Here is a 24,283-nt window from a genome sequence, read left to right on the forward strand (position 1 = left end):
CCTTTTGAGAGTATCACAATAAAAAAATTTCTTTTTAGCATAACTACATTCTTTATGCACATATGTACGTATGTTTGTATTGTATATTTACATGCACACATATTTTTACTAAAAAAAAAAACAAAGAAAAAAAATTAATTTATTTTCTTTTTTGTTTATTATCGTTTTTTGATTCTTAACCTAAAAAACAAAAAGGCACGCAAAAGAAGAATATTCTAGCATAGGTGAAATAAATAAATAGAAAAATGAGTTAAAAAAATGTTGTCTATCAAATATATGACTTGTAAGATAGCACATTTTACTTTTAAACAATTTTTAGAGCTTGTGCCTCTATATCAAAAAAAAATGAAACGATCCATTAATATTTTTTAAATTTCATATAAATTTGCATATATTTAGGAGTAATATATATTTTTGAAATATGCAAAAACATTGTTTTATTCTTGTAAAAACTGTGAAAATTTGAGACGTATCCGAGTTTTCGTGTTCCTCTTTCAGCAAATGTACAAGTCGCTTATGATTCTAATTCAGCAGTTTCTCAAAAACTGCAATTTAACAATCTTGAAAAACTTTTAGGAAGATAATGGAGAGGGCGAGAAAAAATCGGAAGAGGAATTCTAGAGAAATAACACCTTCACTGAAATCAATTTGTGCACAATTTTTGCATTCTATTTTAGAAGGTATAAAAAAAGTCTTGTTAAACGACGGGTCGACGGACAAATAAAATTAAAGAGATGAAATTTTTTAAAAAAGTATCAAAAAAAAATTAAAAAAAAGCGAACTGAAACTGAAACATATACGAAAAAAAAATTACATATTTGTAGCCTTATATGTAGAGAGCCCTTCATCATAATGTTAAAGGCGCTTTTATAATATGCCATAAATTTTATACAAAATCTGTTTTCAATTGTTCTGTTTGTTTCGCAAAAAAAAAAATAGCAAATTCAAAAAAAATAAAACAATAATTTTTGTTTTATATTTTATATAAAATATTTTTTTTTTAGATTTAGATTTTTAGTATTTTAACATTGTATAACAAAAAGAAAACAAAAATTTAAATAGGTATGTGAAATTTCTATAATCGTTCACTTAAAACTTCTGCAGTCTGATGTATTGTTTTTATGTTTTTTATATGTTTGTTTGTTTGTGTTCATAAATAAAGAATAATTTTCTTTTCATTTTCAATTTTGTTTTTTTATTTTCATATTTTTGAATGTTTTTATTTTTTTCTAAAAATTGTTTCAAGTAATTTAACATCTGTGAAATGATTGCAATCAATCAAATACGGTAATTGATTTTTAATGCTTTGGCGGGGGTCTTCTATACATACATACACACATATACATATATTCTATATAAAAATTCGTTTAAAATACAAAACACACATACACGCACCAAAATCATTTCAACGAATATAAATTTTATAAAAAAAAACGCACAAATTATACAAGTATGTATGTGTGTATGCACATGTATATTTGCTATGCCTACACATTGTACGGATATAGTGTAAGTAAGTTTGGGCTTTGGAATGTCTTAAAGATATTTTATGTTTCATATTATTATTATTCTTTTATTATTGTTTATTTATTTGTTTGTTTGTTTGTTTCATTTTCCTTTTTTATATTTTTATTATTTTTTCATTTTTATTCTTTTGTTCTTTATTTTTCTTATTATTCATTATTACATTTTAATACTTATTCATTTTATATTTTATTATTACTTCACAATGTTTGTTACATTTTTGTTTTTCCTCTGTATTTTTATTTATTTTTGGCGGCGACGGCGCTAATACTTGACTGGTACTGTATTTGTTGCATATACTTAAGTACATATAAATTTATAATAATACTTTCATATAAATTTTTGTATAAGGAATGTATACATATACAATATACTATATATTTACGTACTTGTTATAATTAGAATGTTTGTGCATTCATAAGTATGTAAAATTCGAATATTTGAAAAATAATTTTGTTCTTTACTTGTTGTTTTTGTTTTAAACAACTAAAAATTGATGAGCACGCGGCTGTTTATTAATCTTTTAATGTTAAAAATTAGTTTTATTTTTTAAAATATCAGCACATTTGTATTAAAATTACATATTTATGTTTTCGTGTATATGTTATGCATGTAGATACGTGCATATAAAATAATTACATTGTATGTGAATTTCTTTGAAGGGTTCATTTTTTCTACGATTTTGACATATTGTGCTGGTGGCGCTGTAGTCGAGTTTTTTTTTTTGAATTTGTAAATGAAATGTTATAATTTTTAATGTAAATGACAAGAAATTATTTCGAAAGTATAAAATTCAGGGTGTATTAGAACTTATGGAATATGAGAGCTATAATGAATAACTAAATTTATGATTTTTTTCGCACTAAATTTTGTAACTGTATTGTTTGGAAGGAACAATACAATTTATTGAAAATATTAAGTACAAATTAACTATCTTTCCGAAAAATTTTTTCCATTTTCGAAAAGTGAATTTTAATTACAGTCATCACTCGCTTAACGGAAGCTATTTATACGATTTACGGAACATTTTTAAAATGCAAAAATTATTCTTGTTGTCTCTACAGTTGTAATAATAATAAAATTCTACTATATTTTTTGCAAATTAACAAGAAATATATGAACTTATAAAAGTTTAGGCAAAAAATTATGTGTTTGTAACGTAATGTAAGAAAAAATATTCCATTTACGAAATTTCGATTTACGAACAACATTTCCAGAACATATTAGTTCCGTAAAGAGAGGGATGAGAGCACTCAAATACTAAATCTACAAAAATAAATTGTAGATTATTAAAATCTAATAACAAATTATATCAAATACGTTTGGCTTTTTCCAAAGTAGCTAATTCGTAATGCAATAGATATTTTAATTAATTTAATAGCAAAATAAACCAAATTCATAAATTTCAAAGCGAAACTCAATCATTATGAATAATTTAAGAATACATGTATGTGCGTATATAAAAATATGGTTTAGTTACTTTATCAACTTAAGTAATGGATTACATAATATATGATGAGATATTAATCGAGTGTTAATATTATATAACATGCACATACGTACATTACTTTTATAACCGTAACACTATTATTTACGATGATATTTATTTAAAGCCCCTGTATTTCACATGACCGAATATTTATCAACAGTTTTTAAATGAAAAATGTTGAAAAAGACATTATAAATGACAAAAAAAAATTTTTTATAATTGTGCGCAAACTACATTCTTATAACTTAACTAAAGGTCGTGTACATTTGCCAGTCCAGTTATAACAGCGCAGAAATATCACAGTAATAGTAAATGTAGTACAAATGCGTATGATATTTTTATTCATTCATCTTTAGTGTTGAATTTCAAGTCGAGCTGGTCATAGGTATTCGAAAATATTAGTATGATGGTATATAGATTAACTATATTCCCTTATACCACTTTTAAAGAAGTTTTGAATTTGATCTATTCAAAAACAATCAAAATTTAAAACATAAGAATAGTAAGAATTATAGATCGAATTTATCACACGAAAATTGTTCGCCTTACGATCTGTATAAAAAAAGAAAATATTTGGTGTGGGCGAGAAGAAGATGATGTTCTATTATTTTGTTCATATCCAATTTTGGTATACATATATGGAGCCAAAATCCACTAAGACGTATTTCATTTTAGAAGTTTCGAATTTTCTGGAAGCAAACGGTACTAACTTTAAACGGTTAGACTGCAGTACGACAACGAACCTTTGCAATGTGAGCGAGTATCTTTCGAAATTTTAATCAGTTAGTTCTAATTTTTATTTGCTACTGATTGCCTCCTAGAAACCCTAGAGTATATACTAATACAAATAATTTAAAACTATTTCTATCTTTATTTTTGTCTTTATTATTTTAATTCTTAAGAGAAAAAAAAAATGCGTCCAAATAGTAATTAAATTTAATTAATAGAAACATAAATTATCCAAAAGAAAAAAAATAACAAAAATTTTTTTTTCTCTAATTATACTTTTTTTTTTATTATTTTCAAGTCTAAGTAATTACCATACCATACGCGTAATTTTAAGAAAATAAAAAACTTTGTTGTGAGGTATAAAAAGTTGAAAATCTGTTAATTATATTGTGCGGTCAATAAATCTTAACCTCTAATTAAACTGAAAGTGAGTAATGTAATTACTTTTATAACGCCCACAAAAATAAATCCAAAATAAAAACCTCCAGTTTCTCATAAACCATTTTTTTTACTTGTTTCTACTTTAATTTTTTTTTATTTTTGGTTCATTCAAAAAGAACCTGAAATAGTTTCTTTAAAATCGCCAGTTTTTAACTGCGTTTTTTTTTTTTTTGTAGAAGATTCATGAAAATTTCAATTGAAATTATTATTTTTTTTTTTTTTGTAAATTTTAAGTTTTAGGGAATAATAAAAAAAATCAGATTAAGATTTTTGTTTTTTTTTATTCGCTTTGATTTTAATCATAATGACGATGATGATGATGATGATACTGATGATGATGATGCTGGTGATGATAATGATAGCAATAGTGATTGATGATAAATTAATGTTTAAAAACATTAAGAAAAACGTTTTGTAAAATAAAAAATCCGAAGAAAAAACCAAGTGATTCTTTCATTTATTTTCAGATTTAAATCAATTATTCTAGCCGGTCAGTTACGTGTATGAGTAGAATAATTATGAAAACATGTTTATAGGCTTCATTTAACATAAATGATCGAATAAAAATAAGTGAACAATAACCAGAAAAAAAAAGAAGACTAGCACTGATCATTATTTTATTAATCACAATGTGTACTTTAACATTTTTCATATAAAAAAAAAAAAATGTTTCTTAATTGATGTAAGACATGAGCATCTTAATTGAAGAAATCTTGTACATGAGGATTTTAAATTTACAAGACGGATCAATATACATAGGGAGATCTTTAGTTAAGTGAAAACAAAATAACATTTTTTTACATTGGAATATTGGGGAATGTTGAAAAATTCTAAAAAAACTTCCCAGAATATTTGGTAGTTTTATAAATTTATTGTAAAATATGTTTTTTTTGGATTTCTAAGACAAATTTTTGAGTTTTGACTGAAATCAATGATGTTAAACTTTGATTAGCTTGCAAAAAAATTTAAATTTGACTCTCCAGTCTGTCTTTCCCTACTAACGAAACACTGATCCAACAAATTGGGAATTTCTTTAAAATAGTCTGGCAATAGTTTATAAAGAAAGGAAATTTTGAAAAATCGGTCGGTTCGAAAGATTAGCAAATATGTCGACTCATATTTGATTCATTTTAAACATAGGAAATTGTTGGAAAGGTCTCGGAACTTTTGTTTTGGAATATTTTTTGAAATCAGTTCTGTAATATCCAAAGTCCCAATAAAAAAAACTTCATGGAAAAAACATGTTAAATATATGTAGTTCTATGCAAAAGTATACAAATTTTGTGTCACTGATATTTGAGAAATTTTAGTAGAATTCGAAAAAAAATTTATCAAAAGCCGATTCTTAAACATGAATAAAATTTAAATTTTAAAACTTAAACATGAATAAAATTTGATTATAATTATGTAGGTCATCAAGGCACTAATCTAAAAGCATTTGCTAAGCCAAAACACCAGAGTAAATTCTTAGCTAGAATGCACACTTTCTTAGCTAGAATGCACTCTTATATTATTATTTACACTTTCAAAAAATTTGAAAAGAATAAAATTTATTAATTAGTTAAAAATGTGGAAGAAAAACTTCATTAACCTCCTCCCTCAAAAACGTATGAATTCGTGAAATTAGAAATTCAGAAAAGTATAAGCTTAAATTAACGGCAATTCCTGATTGTTTCAAATTTTCGAAATTTTTCAGCTTCTTTTTGTTTTAGCTGCTTTTCTTTTGAAAATCTCAACTTTGATCTAATTTCATTTCGCCCCAAGTTATGCGCAATTAAATTTAAGGACACTAATTTTTCGAAAACTACCGAATCTTTGCGAATTTCTATACATAGGAGGAAAAATGTAACACTAGATGTCTTGTTATTAGAAAATAAGCAGCCATTTTACAAAGTGTATGTGTGCATATTTCAATTGACTTAATAAACTCTGTAATTTCTTTATTATTATAATGCTTTTATTTGAATTATTTTTTCAACTCCTGAAAGTATGCAATATTTCTATATTTTATGATATGAAGGAAGCAACGCAAATATTATTGTTGAAATAAAAAAAATCAGTATTCTTAGGGTGACTTTTGGAATTTAGACCATAAATTCGTATCATTCATTTAGAAATTTCGTGAAGCAATTTCAATTAAAATTCGTGAAGCAATTTCAAAAGTATAGACTGATATATGTATCTACACGTCTATATAAGCATATTTGAAAGTGATTAACATTAAAAGCATTAAAGGGAAAATGTTACTTTCCAATAAATCATTAAAAATAAAAATAATATAATAAGTGTGCATGTATGATTTTCTTTGTACTTACATAGTTGTTGAAAGTTTTCAAATGTTTTTGCTTCAATAATATTTTTTTAATTAAAATCATATTTTGAAAGTTAATTTGTGTATTTCATCCACCAGAATCATAAGCACATATACAATTTTTCAATTTGTTTTAATAATTAATTTTTGATAACAAACTTAAACTTAAACTTAACAATGCGGGCAAAAGCAAATGTGTATATCAAATGTTGAGCAAATCAAATGTTCTGTGATTTTAAACTAAGTATAAAAATTATTCGTATTGCAAAAAAAAAGTTACCATACACACATGGACGTATACATGTACATATGTACAGTACGTTGTATGTAAATACCGTTAAATGTACGTTCGTATAAGAAGAGAAAAAAAAATCTAATTAATTTTTTCTTCTTTTCTTTATTTTTTTATTAAAAGTTTCAAATATTTGTGAAGACTCCAAGCCCAGAAAAAAAAAATATCAAAAATAAAGAAGAAGCCTTCATGGCTTCATATACGTAAATATGAATTGTTGTTATCGCATATAAGTAAATTATAAAACATGAAATTCAATAAATTCCAAAAAAAAAAAATTCTTATACAAAAATTTTTTTGCTTGCTGCTTTTTCTAAAAAAAAAAATTATTTATTATTTTATTGATGAATCGTCATTTTCTGGTTAGTTAAATACGCAAGACCTCATTAGATTTATACGGAGTATTTTTATATATTACATACATACATATTACATACATATGTTTATACATATAACAAACGACCACACGGTACAGACAAAACAGACATTATAGAAACAATAAAAATTGAATAAAATAAGAGCATTTTTACTACTTCATCTACTTCTTTTATTGTTATTTCTCATATACATACAAACATACTTATATAACTCGTAGACATAAAATACATATTATTACATAAGTAAGCGAATGTGTATACTTGCTTCCTATGCACATATTAAGTATATAAATAGCTAGAAGTACAAATAATATTAATATGAACAAAACTATTCCATAGGTGAAGGAAATAGAGTCAAAATATTTGTATAGGTCAAAAGTTTTATTACTTATTGAATTGCCTAATTTATTTTTAAATCAAATTAAGTAAATTCGCTCCGAGTAAAAACAAAATTAAGTACAACAAATTACAAAAGTGATATTTTAATCTTAAAAAAAAAACAATGCTTTCACACTCAAATATGCATTCGAATCTTTACAGGATTGAAAGAGAAAAGCATATTGCTATATGTCTCCAACAAAATCAGTGACATGCAGAGCAAATAAGAAATTAATATTAATTCAACTGGATCGATGAAAATAAATAACTAACGCATAGCAAGTCTAGAACTCAAATGCCAACAAATAGAGCTCGTCAACAGTTCCTGCTATTTGGGTATTTTACAGTAGTAAAGTAGTTGGGTAGTAACAATAACAGTATTTAGGTAGTAACCATAACAGTTCCTGCTATTTTACCATTACCGCTCAAAACGAAGCTCAAAATGAAGTTGAATACTACCAAGCGAGAAGAGCACTTGTTAGCAATATGTATCACAATAAATATTTTGTTTTGTTTATTAAATAAAATAAATGCCTCAAGAAAATAAATTATATCATTTCCGGTCAAACGCATATAAAAATTTATTCGAGATTTTCCATATTTAAAAACAGAATTAATATTTCAAATCTTAGAAATATTTATTAATTCTTGAACTTCTCATTAATTTTTATAAATGCTCTTACTGATTTCATTTGTATGAATATTGTGGCTGACTAGACAGACTTGAAAAATCGTTCAAATTCATTTTATTTAGAAATTTTGTATTTTCAAAATTTTTTCATTTTTCTGTAATGAATACGTAAAATTAAAAAAAAAGGAATTGAGGAATTAAATTCTTCTTTTGTATCTTATTATTTTATTACTCTAGAAAAACAGATGAATTGTACAAAAAAGAAAAATAAAAATTATTGAAAATATTAGAAAAAAAAATTGATATTATTAAAAACAATAATAATTGATTAAGCGTAGCCATAAAATAATGGAAAAATTATGAAATTAAAAAATTGTGAATGAAAAACAAAAAAGAAAATTATTATTATAAATATGTGAGCATGTTTGTACATGTATATATGAGGGTTTCTTTACCTCATTAAAATATTTTTGTAGTGCCGAGAACGGAAATTAAATTATTCATTTTTGTTTTTGTTGTTGTTATTTGCCCTCTATAGATTAACATACATTAGAATTATTTTTGTTGAATTATTTTTTTATAGATAATTGAAAAATGAAATACCGTAAATTTTTTAATGCCTTTAGGCTTTCAATAATAAAATGTTTAAATATTAAAAGTCATATCGAAAAAGGTGTACAAATTAGTTTTGAAGAATTCTTCTAAATTTAAGCATTAAATATTTTACAAAATAGATGTATTTCTTACAAGACAGTTTTCAGCTTTCATATTGCCCATTGGAAATGATTAAAATTTTCAAGTACTAAAAAATAATATTTTGTCAATCTTATTTTCGATAAGCTGCAATGGAATACTCGTATAAAAATTATAAAATTTATAACTTTAATAATTTTCAGAACAAAATTGCATTTGTTGAGAAATTTGACATCAAATATGACAAAAACTAAAAATGTGTTCACTCAAACTTTATAAGAAATTCAATCTTGAAATTCAGGGAATTTGATTCTTCTTGCGCAAGGGAATTGAATCAAGTAGAAGAGAATGGTGGAAAATGTCGAAAGTATTTCTTTTTGCAACAAATTTTTAATAAAATTCAAGGATGTGTTTTTCTTTTTTCTCCCCGAATGGAGTGAGTGTAGAGCTATTATTAAATAGGCGGGTAAGTACGGGTTAAAATGTTGTGTATTATGAACATGTTGTAATTATTGTTATATTAATTTTTTAATTTATAGTTTTTTGGTATTAAGTTACGTAATATTGATTGTGTTAGCTAAGGGACAGGTGCCATAGCAACTGCACCATTGGTTAGATATTAAAAGGATTTTCGAAAAAAATTTCTCCAGAAAAAAAAACTACTCCCTCTGCTTGAAAGAAATATAATATATAACAATATTCCAAATAAGAATAATCCAAATAAAAAATATATTTCAAGATTATAATTGACTTCCTAAATTTTCTTACAACAAATCGAAATGCAGTTGAATTTAAGTGCGATTGTCTTTTAGAAAGTTAGTAAACTAATCTTCTCCTAAATGTATGCAATTAGACGACGTACAACTCTAGGACGAGATAAAAAAAACATAATTTTCTATGAACTATAATGTGTTTTTTAAAAACAACCATATGTTCTTTGAACAGTTTAAATAGAGTGTTTAAACTCAACTTTTCCAGTTTGATCAACCTGACAAACTATTGGTTTGATTCAACTTAACCAATTTTCATAGAGTTGAAGTTGTTCGTTTTTTTATACTGTAATTTTCTTTATGTAATTTTGTTCAACTTAAAATACCTATTACATAACAATTTTCAAAATTTGTACGTAAAAACGTTAATCAATTCATTTGTTTTTTTTTTTAATTTTAGTTCAGCAAATACAAAAAAATTGTATTAATTTTTTGTACATTCAATTAGCACAATGTTTAAGGCAAATTTTTTTAAAATTATAATTGTATACGAGTACATACCTATAAGTATGTATGTATATACATACATTCATTATTATGATTTTATACGCTCTGAACACACGCTGAACAATAATATATAATATTTTTTTAAATTAGTAACAATTTTTGTTTTGTACAATATTCACAAAAACAAAAAAAAAAATTAGAATAATTTTTAATTATTTTTATTATTGAATAATGTGAATAATAACCGCTTATAATAATAAACTGAAAACAATTAGGAAATGTCTAATAAATTTCTAATTATCGGGAACATAAAAATTGACATAAATTTTTTTTACTTTTCTTTTAGTTTTAAGTAAATATTTTTTTTTTCTAAATTAAAAATTAAAACCAAAGAAAATAATAAATTTCTGTGTAACTATACTTGTACTTATAATTAAAAAATATTGTTGAGCATTAGGGGACCCGATGTTCAAGTAGTATATAGATGTACACACATAATTATTATTTTCATTCATTATTGAATGATGAATAAAGATTAGTAAAGTAGTTTTACTAGATCAATTTTATAATAATCTAATCGACTCCCATATATGTATATGGCATTTCTTAGTCTTTTGCTTATATTTAAGATTACAATTAAAAATTCATTTTCTAAGTACTTGTATGAAGACATAATCAAATAAATAACAAAGCAATCATAATGCAACGTAACGCGCGTATATGTAAAAGAGGAAGATAAAAACGAAAAATTAAAAATATAATAAGAAAAAAAAAAAACAAATATTTTTCACTTAATTCATCGTCATGGCATTAGTTGTGATGTAATAAAAATGCAAGTTTTAAAACAATTATTATTATTAGCAATTATTAATTTTTCCGGTTAGAAAATTTATTTTAAATGCTAAATGTTATCCAACAGCATATATACATATTGTATGAATGTACATACTTAAATATGTATTTAAAAAAAAAATTAAACATTTTTGAATATACATACAAACATACACATATATACTGATGTTTTGTATATGTAGGACATTTTAATGAAAATATTATTGTTATAATTGCACTTATATGCCTCACCAAACATAGTCTCCATTTACATACATGCAAACAAACCGATATAATAATAATATTTAGCTATTTATGTAGATAGAAAATAAGAAAACAAAAAACAAAAGAACAATCAATAATCTCAAAGTAAATTCATTTATTTTCTATTTCTCATATTCAATAAGAAAAGAACATGAAAAAATTTTATAAAAACGGAACCCAATTATTTATCGGCATAATAAAAAAAAAAACACGATATTAAAAAAAAAGAATAAAATAAAAATTTATAAATAAAATATTGAACAACAAAAAAAAAAAAAAAAACTAATAAACTTTAAATTTCAATTAAAAAATAATAAAAAATTACAAAATAATTTCTAAATATTGAAACATCTTGTTAGCTGTCTTGTTTTCATTATTATTATTATTGTTATTACTACCATTAGAATTAATCAAACAACAAAATAATAATATCATCATCATCATCAACATCAACAACACTATCAACATCATTATCATCATCATATTAATTATTTTGAATATTCAAATATTTATGTATATACCCTTTTATACAATATTGTAATTCTATTATATTTCATTTAAACAAAATTTGCTTCCAACAATATTCAAAATCTCTTCTGAATACTTAAAGTTCACTGAATTTCCATAATTCATCATAATCAACAAAAAAAAAAAAACAAATAAAATATGGGGAGAAAACAAAAAATATTTTACTAGCAACATTTTTTTTTTCCTGAGATTTATTTAAAAAAAAAATAATAATGAAAATGAGAGAATATGAAAAATACAAAAATTCTGGCAACATTTTAAGTTGCTTACATTACATTTTCTGCCTTTACTCATTTTTTGGCTCTCTATACCATTTTATCGCATCAATAATTCCTTTCTCCCATCACAATATAACACAAGACAACAATAACATACTTTTTGAATTTTGGGTATAATATTAGGTTTGTTTGATGATAATAATATAGTGTATTTTTTGTTTTGTTTCAGAAAACTAATTGAGTTGTCAAAAATTGAAGGGGAAACAATGAAAAAAAAAGATGAATCTTTTGTAATAAGGAAAAAATCTTCATCACCCCAATGCATTTACTCTTCTTACATATTGTTATATAATATGGTAAAGTACTTTTTACATATATAAGTAGTTTATATAAAGTAATAATAATATTAATAAATGAAAAACATAACAAAAAAAAGAGTAAAATAATAAAAATTTATTTGAAATATAAAAAAAAAAATTAGTTGTAATTATTTTTTTTTATTTTGAGTGTACATAAATGTCCGACCTCAGTAACTTATCATTATTTTCGGCGTCGCTCACTATATAAAAATTTTCTGGTGTATTCGTTGCGTTCTCTTTCCCCTTCCCTCATATTATTATTATTTGTTATTATTGCTGTATATGTGGAATGTTGCTGAATGGTTCTGTTACAATGGTTTGTGTAGCCTAATATTATTGTTGTTGTTGCTAATAGAATATCACAACAATTATTATTGAAGTTTATTTTTGTTTAAATGACTGCGGTTTATCAATTCATTATTAATTATTGTACAATATTTTTTTTCGGGATGTTTATTTTAGAAAACACAAGTAATTTTTTTTGCTATTGTTATTTTTATTTATTTTTTTTTTCTATATGTTTATTAATAAATCTAACTAATATTTTTGAGAATATCAATATAAAAATTAAAATAAAGAAAATTATATAGTCTATTACATAGATATTTATAAATAAAATTTAGTGTACACAATAAAGACATACTCGTACAATACATAAATATATGTTTGTATATGTATATACAAGAATATTATATCAATTATATAATGTAAATTTGAAGATTGTGCTTAAGTGAACAATTTAATTTTAGGAATGCTGGCGCAATTGTTTTATTAACAGTTTATAACTTTTTCGTACATTTAATTTGACATACGAGAAGAATATTTTTAAAAATAATACTTTTTATACATATAAATGTAATGTACACGTATATATAGATATATAGTGAATATAGTGGATAAATGGAAGGCGGTACTTATATATTTAGATGTTTATGTTGTACAGATACACATGTGTTTACATTATGATTGACATTATTAATTTATTCATATTCTTTAATAATGTTATAAAGATTTTTTTGTTTGTTTAATAATGTTATAAAGATTTCGTTTCAATGTTAAAACGAATTTCACGTAATGAAATTTTAGTAATGGAAGTGTTGATGATTCTATTTTTAATGACAGATTTTTTTCTTAAATTTACGATAATCATTCACTTATATCTTTAAAAAATACTTATCAATGAGAAAGTATTAAAAAACAATTATGAAAAAAAAAATTTGAATGTCTTATCGGTTCTTATAGAATTTTCAAAATATGTGACAAGTCAAAATTTCTAAAATCACTTAAAAGTTATGAACATTACTACCTTATTAATTCCATTACTACTATAGTAATTTAGTAACATTATGTTTTTTCAACGCCTCAAAATATGCATTATTTTCGAAATTATTCTAAATAAATAAATTTAAATAACACATGATTTTCCAAATTATTGCTGAAGATTTTAATTCTAAACTATTTTTACTTTTTAACTGGTTAACCCATTTATCTCGATTTACAATCTTTTAATAATTGATCAGATGTAAAATTATGAAGGAAAATTTGGAAAATAATTTAAAAAATCATATTTATTCTAAAAAATTTCAATTTTGTCTAAGCAAATTATAGGAAATTTTTAAAATTTTCAGAATTCTCAAAATCAATTTGCTTTCAATTCAACTATTGCTCTATAACAAATTCGACAAAATACTTTCAGCCCCATAATATATGCAATTTTTTTCGAATTTATGTTTCAGAGCTTCCATTTATTACAACTAACCTGAAAGACATTATTTTTTTCCAATAAGGGCATCCATATATTAAGTAATTATAATAAAAAAATTATTTTGAATAATAAATTTCATTAATTGGCCAATTTCAAAAAAACCTAATATCTTAGACCGTCTTCATTAATCCTACTCTAAATAATTGTATCCTTATACTTTGTATTTTGTAATACTATGGATTTCCCATAAATCACTATCAATTGCATTAACTAATATATATAACCTGCTATATTATTATAAGAAGTGAAATCTAATTCCATATTGTATGAATAAACGAAGATTTAATTAAAATTCCTCCAAATAATTCGCCTCTAAATATTTTACTTTGAATGTATACGCTATATGTACATGTAAAATAATATACGAAAATCTTTATAACATATAACTGGAATACATATAAAGTGACATAACGTAAAATTATGATGTTAAAATTTAATGAAATATCAATTATCGATCCTATGTGATCCCAAATATTATTTTATTTGATAGAAGTAAATTCTAACTGTAAAGCAAACTATCATCACTTGATTTAAATAAAAATTTCTAAATATGTAATTTTCTTAATTAAACTGTTAAACATTATATGAAATATTTTTATTATATAACCTTAATTTTTCAATAGTTTTTTGATTATTACTATTTTGTTTTGCTTTTTTGTTTCACTTGTCTACCACTGTCTACTATACTACATTTTTTTTTTTTTCGTAAATAATATTAGTCCGCATAATAGATGAACTTGTTTTATATATTTACATGTATGTGTGTCTGTACATATTTTAATAATTTTATAGAAATCTATAGTTTTAAAAGCCAACTGAAAATTAATGTGCACCCAAATAAAAATTAAAAACAAAATAAAATTTTAATCAACCAGCAACATTACAAACAAACAAAACAGCATTACTCCAACACTCGAATATTATTGGGGAAATATACAAGAACCAAAAAAACAAAATAAGAATAAAAATAAAATTAATAGGGAATAAAATATAAAAACATACACACATTAATATGTGTGTATCAAATCGGAGCATAACAATAAAGGTAAAACAAAAAAAAAAGAAAAACACACAACAGCAACAACAATAACAAAAAAAAATGCAAATAAAATAATTTTTAACATGAAAAATTTTTTTCGTGTTTTTCATCCTTGTTTACCACGGGGTTCCCAAATTATGATTGAGGAGTAATGAATCTCTTTATTATTATTATTATATAGTAATCATTATCATTATTATCATCACTATCATCATCATTATCATCATCATCAGAATAAAATGAGTGAGCAAAAAAAAAAAAAATTTTTTTTTCTGTCTCCATTGCACATTTTGGCCAAAAACAAAAAAAAAATAAAAGAAAATAAAAAACAGTGATATTCAACAAACTGCTTTCTTTCTCTTTCACATTCTCTTCCCTTATATGGAGAATTCGCACATTTACTGTATGTACATATGTGCTCTGTTACCGTATACTTAAAAATGAGAGAATGAGAGCTATAAAGCTTATAATAATTGAAGGGGTTGAAAATCAACCCACTTAATTTGGAATTTTCATTTTTTTTTACATATTTTTTAATTTTTTTGTGTCACTTGTACTCATTAATGTGTTTGCGTATGTGTATGTATGTATGCATCATTATTTTATTGTTATATTTTAATATAATATATGGTGTACCAAAATAATATTATATAGCTTATATATTGATATAGAATAATTTGTTCCAAAAATAAAAACAAAACGCGGAAAAAAATTTAAAATTGACGAGAAATTTTATTTGTGAAATTTAATGATTGGCAATAATTGAAAGCACAAAATAGATTTTTTCATTTTTTTTTTATATTTTCGCAGTTCAATTGAAATCGTTTGTGAATTGTGATGTTAAATGTGTATAATTTCTGCAGTATACTTTTGTACCTTAAGTAAAAGAACAAGGCCATGGGTTTTCGCTATTGTTTTATATATTTTATGAATTGCGAAGAGAAAAATTATAAAAAAGAATTATTTTTGTTAAAGATATTTCGGGCATAAATGGTTTTTTTTTTGGTAATTCAAACTTTTAAAATTTTGGTATTTGCAATTGAGCTCTTTAGATAATGGGGCTAACAAAAATATTGATCTCATACTCTTTTTAAAAATATCCCTTCTAATTTTACACATTTAAAATTTATTTTTTCATTTTTTTTATTTTGCATTTTTTTTTTTACTTTTGAAGTATTATATAAATTTTTTTGGCGCAATTTTTCGTACACCATATTATAAAAAATTGTAAAAAGAAAGAGTAAAAACAGAGCAAAAAAAAAATCTAAAAAGAGTAGATATGGGTAAAAATTAAAAACGTTTAAATATTTTATTGGGAACTCAGTGGTAGTTAAATTGAGAAAAATAATAAAAACAAATATAAATATTAAATAAATAAATAAATAAATACAAATTTCATATATTAAAAAACCCTATGTTTCTAATAATTTAAAATGATTTCAACATTAGATGTAATTTTTTATGTGTGAGAATATGCGTGTTTATTTTATAGAAGTGGGCAATTTTTTTTCTATGCTATCACATAAATTTTATATATGTATATAACAAAATATAAGAGCGTGGAGCATATAATGATTGAGTATACACACATATATACAAACATAGGTCATATTCAATGGGTAGTTAATTTATTTTTTCGGTTAATTGGTTTAACTCTATATATATACATATATATGAAGTATTATGTAGGTTTATATATAATTAAATATAGAGAAAGAGCATTATATAAATATATTTATGGTTTAATTTTTGTTTTTATTGAAAATTAGACATTAGACGTATATTAAAATATTTTTTAATATATAAACATATTAGAGGGTTATTTATTATATTTATTGTCTTTGTGTAGGCTTGTTATATAACATATTATGTATTTGTGGCTAAAAAAAATCTATATATATGTAAACATAGACATTTATATCACATTTTGTGTACATGAATAATATTAATTCATTTTTTGTTTCATGTTCAATATTAACAAATAATATTCGTTAATATATATGAATGTATGTATGTATGAATTATGGTATTATTATTATGATGTTAAATTGATTTGTTGGTAAAATTTTTAAGTGAATTTAATTTAAAAATTTTGTGTTTTTTTTTTTTTCTTTTTTTAAATTATTTAGATTTCATACAATTGATATTCTTTTTTTTTTTTAATTAAAATGTTTTAGAATTGTTTTAAAGTAAACTTTATTTTGATATTTTTATTGAGGATAGTAATATTAGTTTATAAAGTAAATTAATGGATTTTATTGAAAAATATTTGAAAAAATTATAAGAAATTTGTAAAGCTTTGTTTCGCAATGGCAGAATTCTTAAAGCTTGTTTTTCAATTGTTGAAGTCTGTACCGAGCCTGCCTTAATATTAGATTCTGATCTAATAATCAAGGTATCACGAACATTTCATGTCATTGCACACATACCCTGTCTACCAAAATAAAAGACCTGGAGTCAATTTGACTCTCTAAATTTTGGTACAATCAGAATTTCTAACGAAAGTAAGAATTTACTAAATTCTCTTTGTACCTTTATTTTAAAAACAAACGAGCGAAATTGACGTCAACTTGACATATTTTTGCAGACAAAAATTTCAGTATGCATTGAAAAAAGAATAGGAGAGAAACGTCAAAATTTAAATGGAAAATTACTTTTTTTTTCTTTTTATAAGTAAAGGTGTTTAAAATTAAATAAATTAATTAAATAATTAAAGGTTTTTGACTAAAGTAGAATTGGCAGTCTACATTATATATTTGTTTACTAAAATGTTTAACAAAAAGTAGATTGCATATTCTGCGTATAGAAATTTTGCAATTTTGGTAGACACCCATATATTGACATTTTTAGCAATAGAAATGTACATTTTCTTTTGTCTTACATCTTGGCGGTAAACAAATAGTAATAGACAGTAAATGAGAAACGATTAATTAATGATGAAAGTATAATTTAAATTGTTTACCAGAAGTTGTTATTTTGTCACAATGAAAACTTTTGCAACGCAAAATACCATTTATTTTAGAAAGAAACTAGTTTAACAAGTTTTATTACATATAATATTATTTAAGATTAAAATTTTCTTGTTTAGCTTACTTATTACTTAATAATATTCAATATAAAACTGAAGATATCACCTCTTGATTTTTTATTTTTCAAAATAATTAAAAAAATTTTAGACGAAAATGATTGAGTTAAAATTTGTCTAAGTTTTTTAAGCGGAAAAAATCAGCATTTTAGATACAATAAGTCAAAACTAAGAATAGTTCACGAAAATTACTTGCAAAAATATTTAAAAAAAAAAATTTAATTTGAATTATCTACAGTAATTCAAATTAATTTTTTCTTAAGAGGAATAAGATAAGGACGATGTTAATGAAAAATTGCTTGTGAAAACTGTAAGTCACAATATGGATGAAATATATAGAAAAATTATTTTGAGAAAAAAAAATAGTTGTATACAATTTACTTATTTTAACCTAAAAATTTATTGTTATTTATAAAAAAAACTTACATTAATGAAAAATTTTGATTTTTCGCCAAATTTGTTGTCGTATACAAAGTTTGTGCACCTGTAAAATAAAAAAAAATTATATTTTTAACATTGCATAATTAAAACGATGTGAAATGAGTTTTTGTCAAATTTTTTTAAGTTTTCAGAATCTTATCTACGAGCATCTTATATTGTTTGAAGAGCTTTAAATGTCTTATTGATTTTTTGCAGCACAAAACTTCATCTTTTTTTTAAATTAAATTGGAATATAAGTCATTCGGGATACTGGTTGAATGACGGGATTCGAGACACTGGATTTTTTTTTTTAAAATCACCGAATTATTTCGAATCCAGATGCAAATTATAGAATTTAAACTTAAAATTATTATAATATGCATCTGGTTGACTTTTTAAAAATTTGATCCTTAGGCTAGGATCTCCAGGCTTTTAAATCAATATTCTGAACCAGGAGTATATATTATTAATAATAATAGGGAAATTTTTTTCATGTCCTGATTTATATTGCATTTCTTACAAGAAAATATTTTATAGGCAACCTATACACTCCTTTCTCTTAGGGTACTATTGAAGTACCATTCTTCGTTACGAAAAAAATTTTAAAATTTAGATTTAGTTGTATGTATACTATCATATGGAAGTTATTTTAAATCATAATTATATTTACTTTTAAAATATTCATAAATAATTTTCCAAAAAAATTTTAGAAATATTATTTACAAAATTTTAAAAGCCTTTATAAATCTAATAATATTCTATGAAATTTTACTGAAAAAATAAATTATTAATTAAAATTAAAAAGGAAAATGTTAAAAATATTGCAAGTTACATAATACACGTACATACAATTATAATATATTTGTGCGAAAAACAATATACAAATACAAAATCCTTCAAAAAATTCTTAAACCATATATATGTATATAGAAAAATAGTTATGAAATAACAGTTAAAAGACTAAAGAAAATAAAGAGGAAAACTAATACAAATTCAAATATTCTCAAAGAGAGTAAAACTTAAGGAATAAAAATTAAAGAAGAAAAAGGCAAGTATGTATATGCAATGTATATACAACAATAACAACATACTACATGATAATATTGATTATGATGGTGATGATGATGATGCTACAATTGATTGTAATGATAATCATATATTTTGATGATTAAAATGATGATGGGAATATAAAGAAAACAAAAAAAAAAAAAAAAAATATGAAATAAAAGAAAAATAATATCACAGTTACTCTAAAATAACATTGAAAAGATAATGTATTACCTTTCATATTATTGTACACATACTCTATGTATACATACATGTATTTAAAAAAAATATATATAAAATAAAATTACTTATAGGTATGATAAATAATAAAAATATGTAATCGTATACACAAATGCACATATTTATAATTTATATTATTCCGTACACTCGTATCACATATTTATAGGGGCACGCGTTGACCCATCGACCATTTCATCACCCACTATAATAAATATCGAACAATAATAAATATAATCATAATAATAGCAATAATACATATGTATATATATATTTATAATTACACAACAACACACAATAATAATAATACGAAAGCATGTAATAAGAGGGGGTAAAAGAAAAAAAGACAGTGAAAGAGAAGAGAAAGAAAATGACTTAGGAAATAAGAGAAATTATTATTTTATACAATGGTGTATGTACAGTATGTGTTCTTTTATGTGAAGACAACGAGAGGGAACCAACACAGAAAAAACACAACAATAAAAGAAAAGAAAACTAAAATTTTCAATGTACTTTAAATGTTCACCCATCATCATACATCAATACTAAATAACAATAATAATAATAATAAAAACAAAATACAAGAGAAATAATAACAGTTTTATTTGATCAATTTTCTACTTTTACTATATTTTTCTTTCTTACCGCTATATAAACACACGTACATATTATACACTCTTCAAAAAAAAAAACTGAATTTATTAAAGAAAAAGTATCGTCCTCTCAATCTTTTCCTCTCTTCCTTTTTTCTTCGACCATATTCGTCTCTTTTATTCTGTTTTCTTTTCTTCCGCATCCCTTATAAAATATAATTCGGTATTTTTCGTATTATGCCAAATTTTTCAACCTACATATTTCATATATCTATTTATATAATAAATATACAATTATATTTTACATTATTTTACTCAGTTTATATTGTACTTACATACAATGTATGAATTACATGTATGTTTGATTATTTATTCATGTATATATGTATGTTTATAAAATATATAAGTAAATGTGTAAATTCATATTATAAGAACTCATGTGATGGAGAGCATTGAATCATTATAACTTTCAAATGTACGGACATTTTTCATTATTCTGTCTTGGATATTTTTTTTTTTTTCAGTTTTTGTTATTATATTTTTGTAGTTTCTTGTTTGTTGTTGTTGGTTTGTTTTTTTTTTGTGATCTTTTCTTGTAGGGTTCTCTTTTTTTTTTTTTGCTCTTTTGTGTTTTCTTTTTTTTTTTTTCTTTATTGTATTTTTAATTTTTTGCACATGTAAGAAAAACTTTTCCCTCATACATGAAAAAATATAATAATTGTGTACATACGTACTTACATTTATAGATATACGAATGTACTTTATATTTTCGTACATACATACGTACAAATATTTTGGTATATTTATGTGATAAGAGTAAATATACAAGAGCTTTTGTTTCATTATCCTTTCTGGTATTTCTTTTAAGGTTTTTCTGTTTTTTTTTTTTTCTCTTTTTGGATGGAATTATTGTACCTATATTTTTATTTATGTCTTTGTTTTTAAAAACAGAACTGGACAAAATATATAATATTTTTATTAAAAAAATTTTGAAAATCAAAAATTAGGAAGTCAGGGGCAATTTCAAAATTATTTTTCGAAATGAAGTCGAAAAGTACTATTCTTGCACAGTAAGAAAGTATTCTAAATGTAAAATAATTTCCAATTTTAGACTATAGTTATTTATAAAGTATGTTCGAGTATAATAATTAAATATTTTTAATAAAAAAATATCTGGCCAATGGTGCATTGATTATGGCACTGGTCGTTTAACCAAAGAGCTTCGGGTTCACTGGTCAGATCACTATAATAATTATACTTAATATTATAAGGCTTAACATAAAATATTACAAAATAAAATATTAGTATAAAATTAATTCCCCATATATTCAACAATATTCGATATTGAACACGATCAAATGATGTTCAATATTTAGTATTAAGAAAAACTATAGCAGTATGGTATCTGTAAAACTAATGCTTAATTCTAAAAGTCAAGTGGAAAAGTCCCAAGTAGAGTAAGGAAAAAAAGTGATAATTAAAAGATGCATTTACGTCTTCTACATATTCTAAAGTGTCTTTCGCAGGATATGCACTGATTTAGTTCATAAACAAAATAAAAATTACAAAATTTTACAAATATTGAAGTGAAATTAATGAAAACATGAAAGCATAACATATAAGCTTTAGTAGTTTATATGTCGTGAGGCTAATACTATAACTAGATAACTCGCAATTAAATTGATTTAGAGATATTGACTTTTAAAAATACAAAATTTAGCAATAACAAATAATTTATCATGCAGACATCTAGTTTTTCGGTATCATAATTTTCAGATATTTAAGAACAGTTTTAAGCTTAGATATTGTTCGCTGATGAAAGAGCATTCGATTTTATAACGCCTAAGTTAATTAGCCTCAAGGTTGCTGTATTATCCTCAAGATTATGAAGAAAGCATTTTTAATTTGAATTGATTGTTAGAAATAAGTATACGGATACGGAATAATAATACGCAGCTAAATTACAAATATTTTAAAAATTAACCACCGCATTACAATTGATTTTCTACACACGCACAGATACTGACCTTATAATTTGACATTTTCTTATTCAATTACCTTCAACTCGATTTTAGTAAATAAGCTCTAATAATTTGACCAGTACTTCATTATAATGGAAATATGTTATAAAAAGTACACAAAATTTAAAGGGCACAACAAAATGAAAACAAAAAAAAAAAAACAAAAAATAAGAAAAAGAAAAAAAAAAAGATTTATTACATCTACAAATGTTTTAAGCTTTTCATATCCCTAAATAATTTCGTAAATGTTTGTATTTTTCAATAGAACTTGTAATTTTATCTAAGTACAATTGAACTGCTGGACGCATTAAAAGCAAAAAAGAAAAAACACACAACCAAAATGAAAAAAAAAATGGGAAAAATAATAGAAATAAAAATAAGAAGAAGAAAAACAAAAAATGAAAAGTTTTTTATTAACAAAAGAAAAAGAAAAAATTTTTTTGTTTTTTTTTTTCATTTTTGGGAAAAGAAAGTTTTTCTTTGTTAAAGATTACATGAAGTGTAAATATGTACGTATGTATGAAATGTGTGTTTGTATATATGTAAATATAATATTTATAAATATATAAAATGTGTATAAATATGTAAGGATTACATACGTATGTACTTTTTACTATTTAAATGTATAAAAATAATTTTCATTGTAAGTATATGTTATGAGTTTACTTTATTTTCTTCTTCTTCTTCCTTTTCTATTTTTTGGGTTTTTTTTTCAATATTATATGTATGAGGAACAAGGATACGTAATAAAATAATTTATAGAAAAACATTAAAATACTTTAAGTTTTGGTATTATTTTCTTGAATTATGTAATAAATAATTAAAAATAGGAGAAGAAAAAAAACAAAAAATTAAGGGAGTAAAAAATATTTTAAAAATACCAAAATAAAAAAATTAAAAATGTACTAAAATTGTAATTTGTTTCGGTTTATTTTTCGGTTTTTTTTTTTTTAGAATTTTTTTGGGCTTTACTTTATTTATATACAATAATAATTCTAAATTTTAAATTTTTAATAAAGAATTAAATGTGATTTTTCAAAAAAATATTTAAAAATTTTTATTTTATATTTATTTCAGGCTTAAAAGTGTTATTTCAACTCTACTATAGGGAAAATACTCTTTTATATACATAATAATTCTGGAAACACAAAGGATTCAAAAAATATTAAAAGAAGCAGATATAGGCAGTATATAAACTACATGTAGAGTAAAATTTTAGGCCTTACAATATTTCGGGTGCATGCTTGAACGTAGAAAATTTTTATGAGTTTTAAAAAAATTCGTATACTAGTTGAGGTGTCATGCTCAAAACCATCATTTAAAAAAATATTGTATATACTGTCGGTTCTATATATTCGTATATAAGCAACAGTATAATAATTAAGTTCCTTCAATTAAGATTTTCTAATAAACATTTTGTTAATTACAAAAGAAAACTTAAGATAAAGAACGTGAAATTTTCATGTTTTTTATAAATTAGCCAGTTTAAAGTTCATAAACCACATATGAATATATAAATATGTATATAATTTTATATACATTGAAAATTTAAAATTATACAACATCATTTATAAAGATTGAATTTTGAAACGAAGATGTAAATTTACTCATATTGCAATGAAATTAATTTAAAATACAACTGTGGCAACAAGCTTTTTAAGTAAAAAGTAAAATTATACTGAAAAATGTTTTAATTAAAAAAAAAAAAATAAAATACTATTCTAAACTGAACTAAAGGAAGATAAACTTAATAAAATAAGTAGGTATGTGATAGGCCTTTCCTTCTAGGTATGT

The 24,283-nt window shown here is 23.1% G+C and overlaps 1 protein-coding gene across 7 annotated transcripts in view; it reads right to left on the reverse strand.

Moving 5' to 3' along the window:
* LOC129615297 (protein abrupt) overlaps positions 1–24,283 on the reverse strand; it is a 234,415-nt gene that overhangs the window by 108,663 nt on the left and 101,469 nt on the right. For all 7 annotated transcript variants that reach the window (XM_055530430.1, XM_055530426.1, XM_055530427.1 and 4 more), the window contains one exon: positions 18,598–18,655. The gene's annotated coding sequence lies outside the window, so the exon portion shown is untranslated. The remainder of the gene's footprint in view (positions 1–18,597; positions 18,656–24,283) is intronic.

Source organism: Condylostylus longicornis, unplaced genomic scaffold, assembly GCF_029603195.1.
Source record: "Condylostylus longicornis isolate FDR11 unplaced genomic scaffold, ASM2960319v2 ptg000135l, whole genome shotgun sequence".
NCBI classification, from domain to species: Eukaryota; Metazoa; Arthropoda; class Insecta; order Diptera; family Dolichopodidae; genus Condylostylus; species Condylostylus longicornis.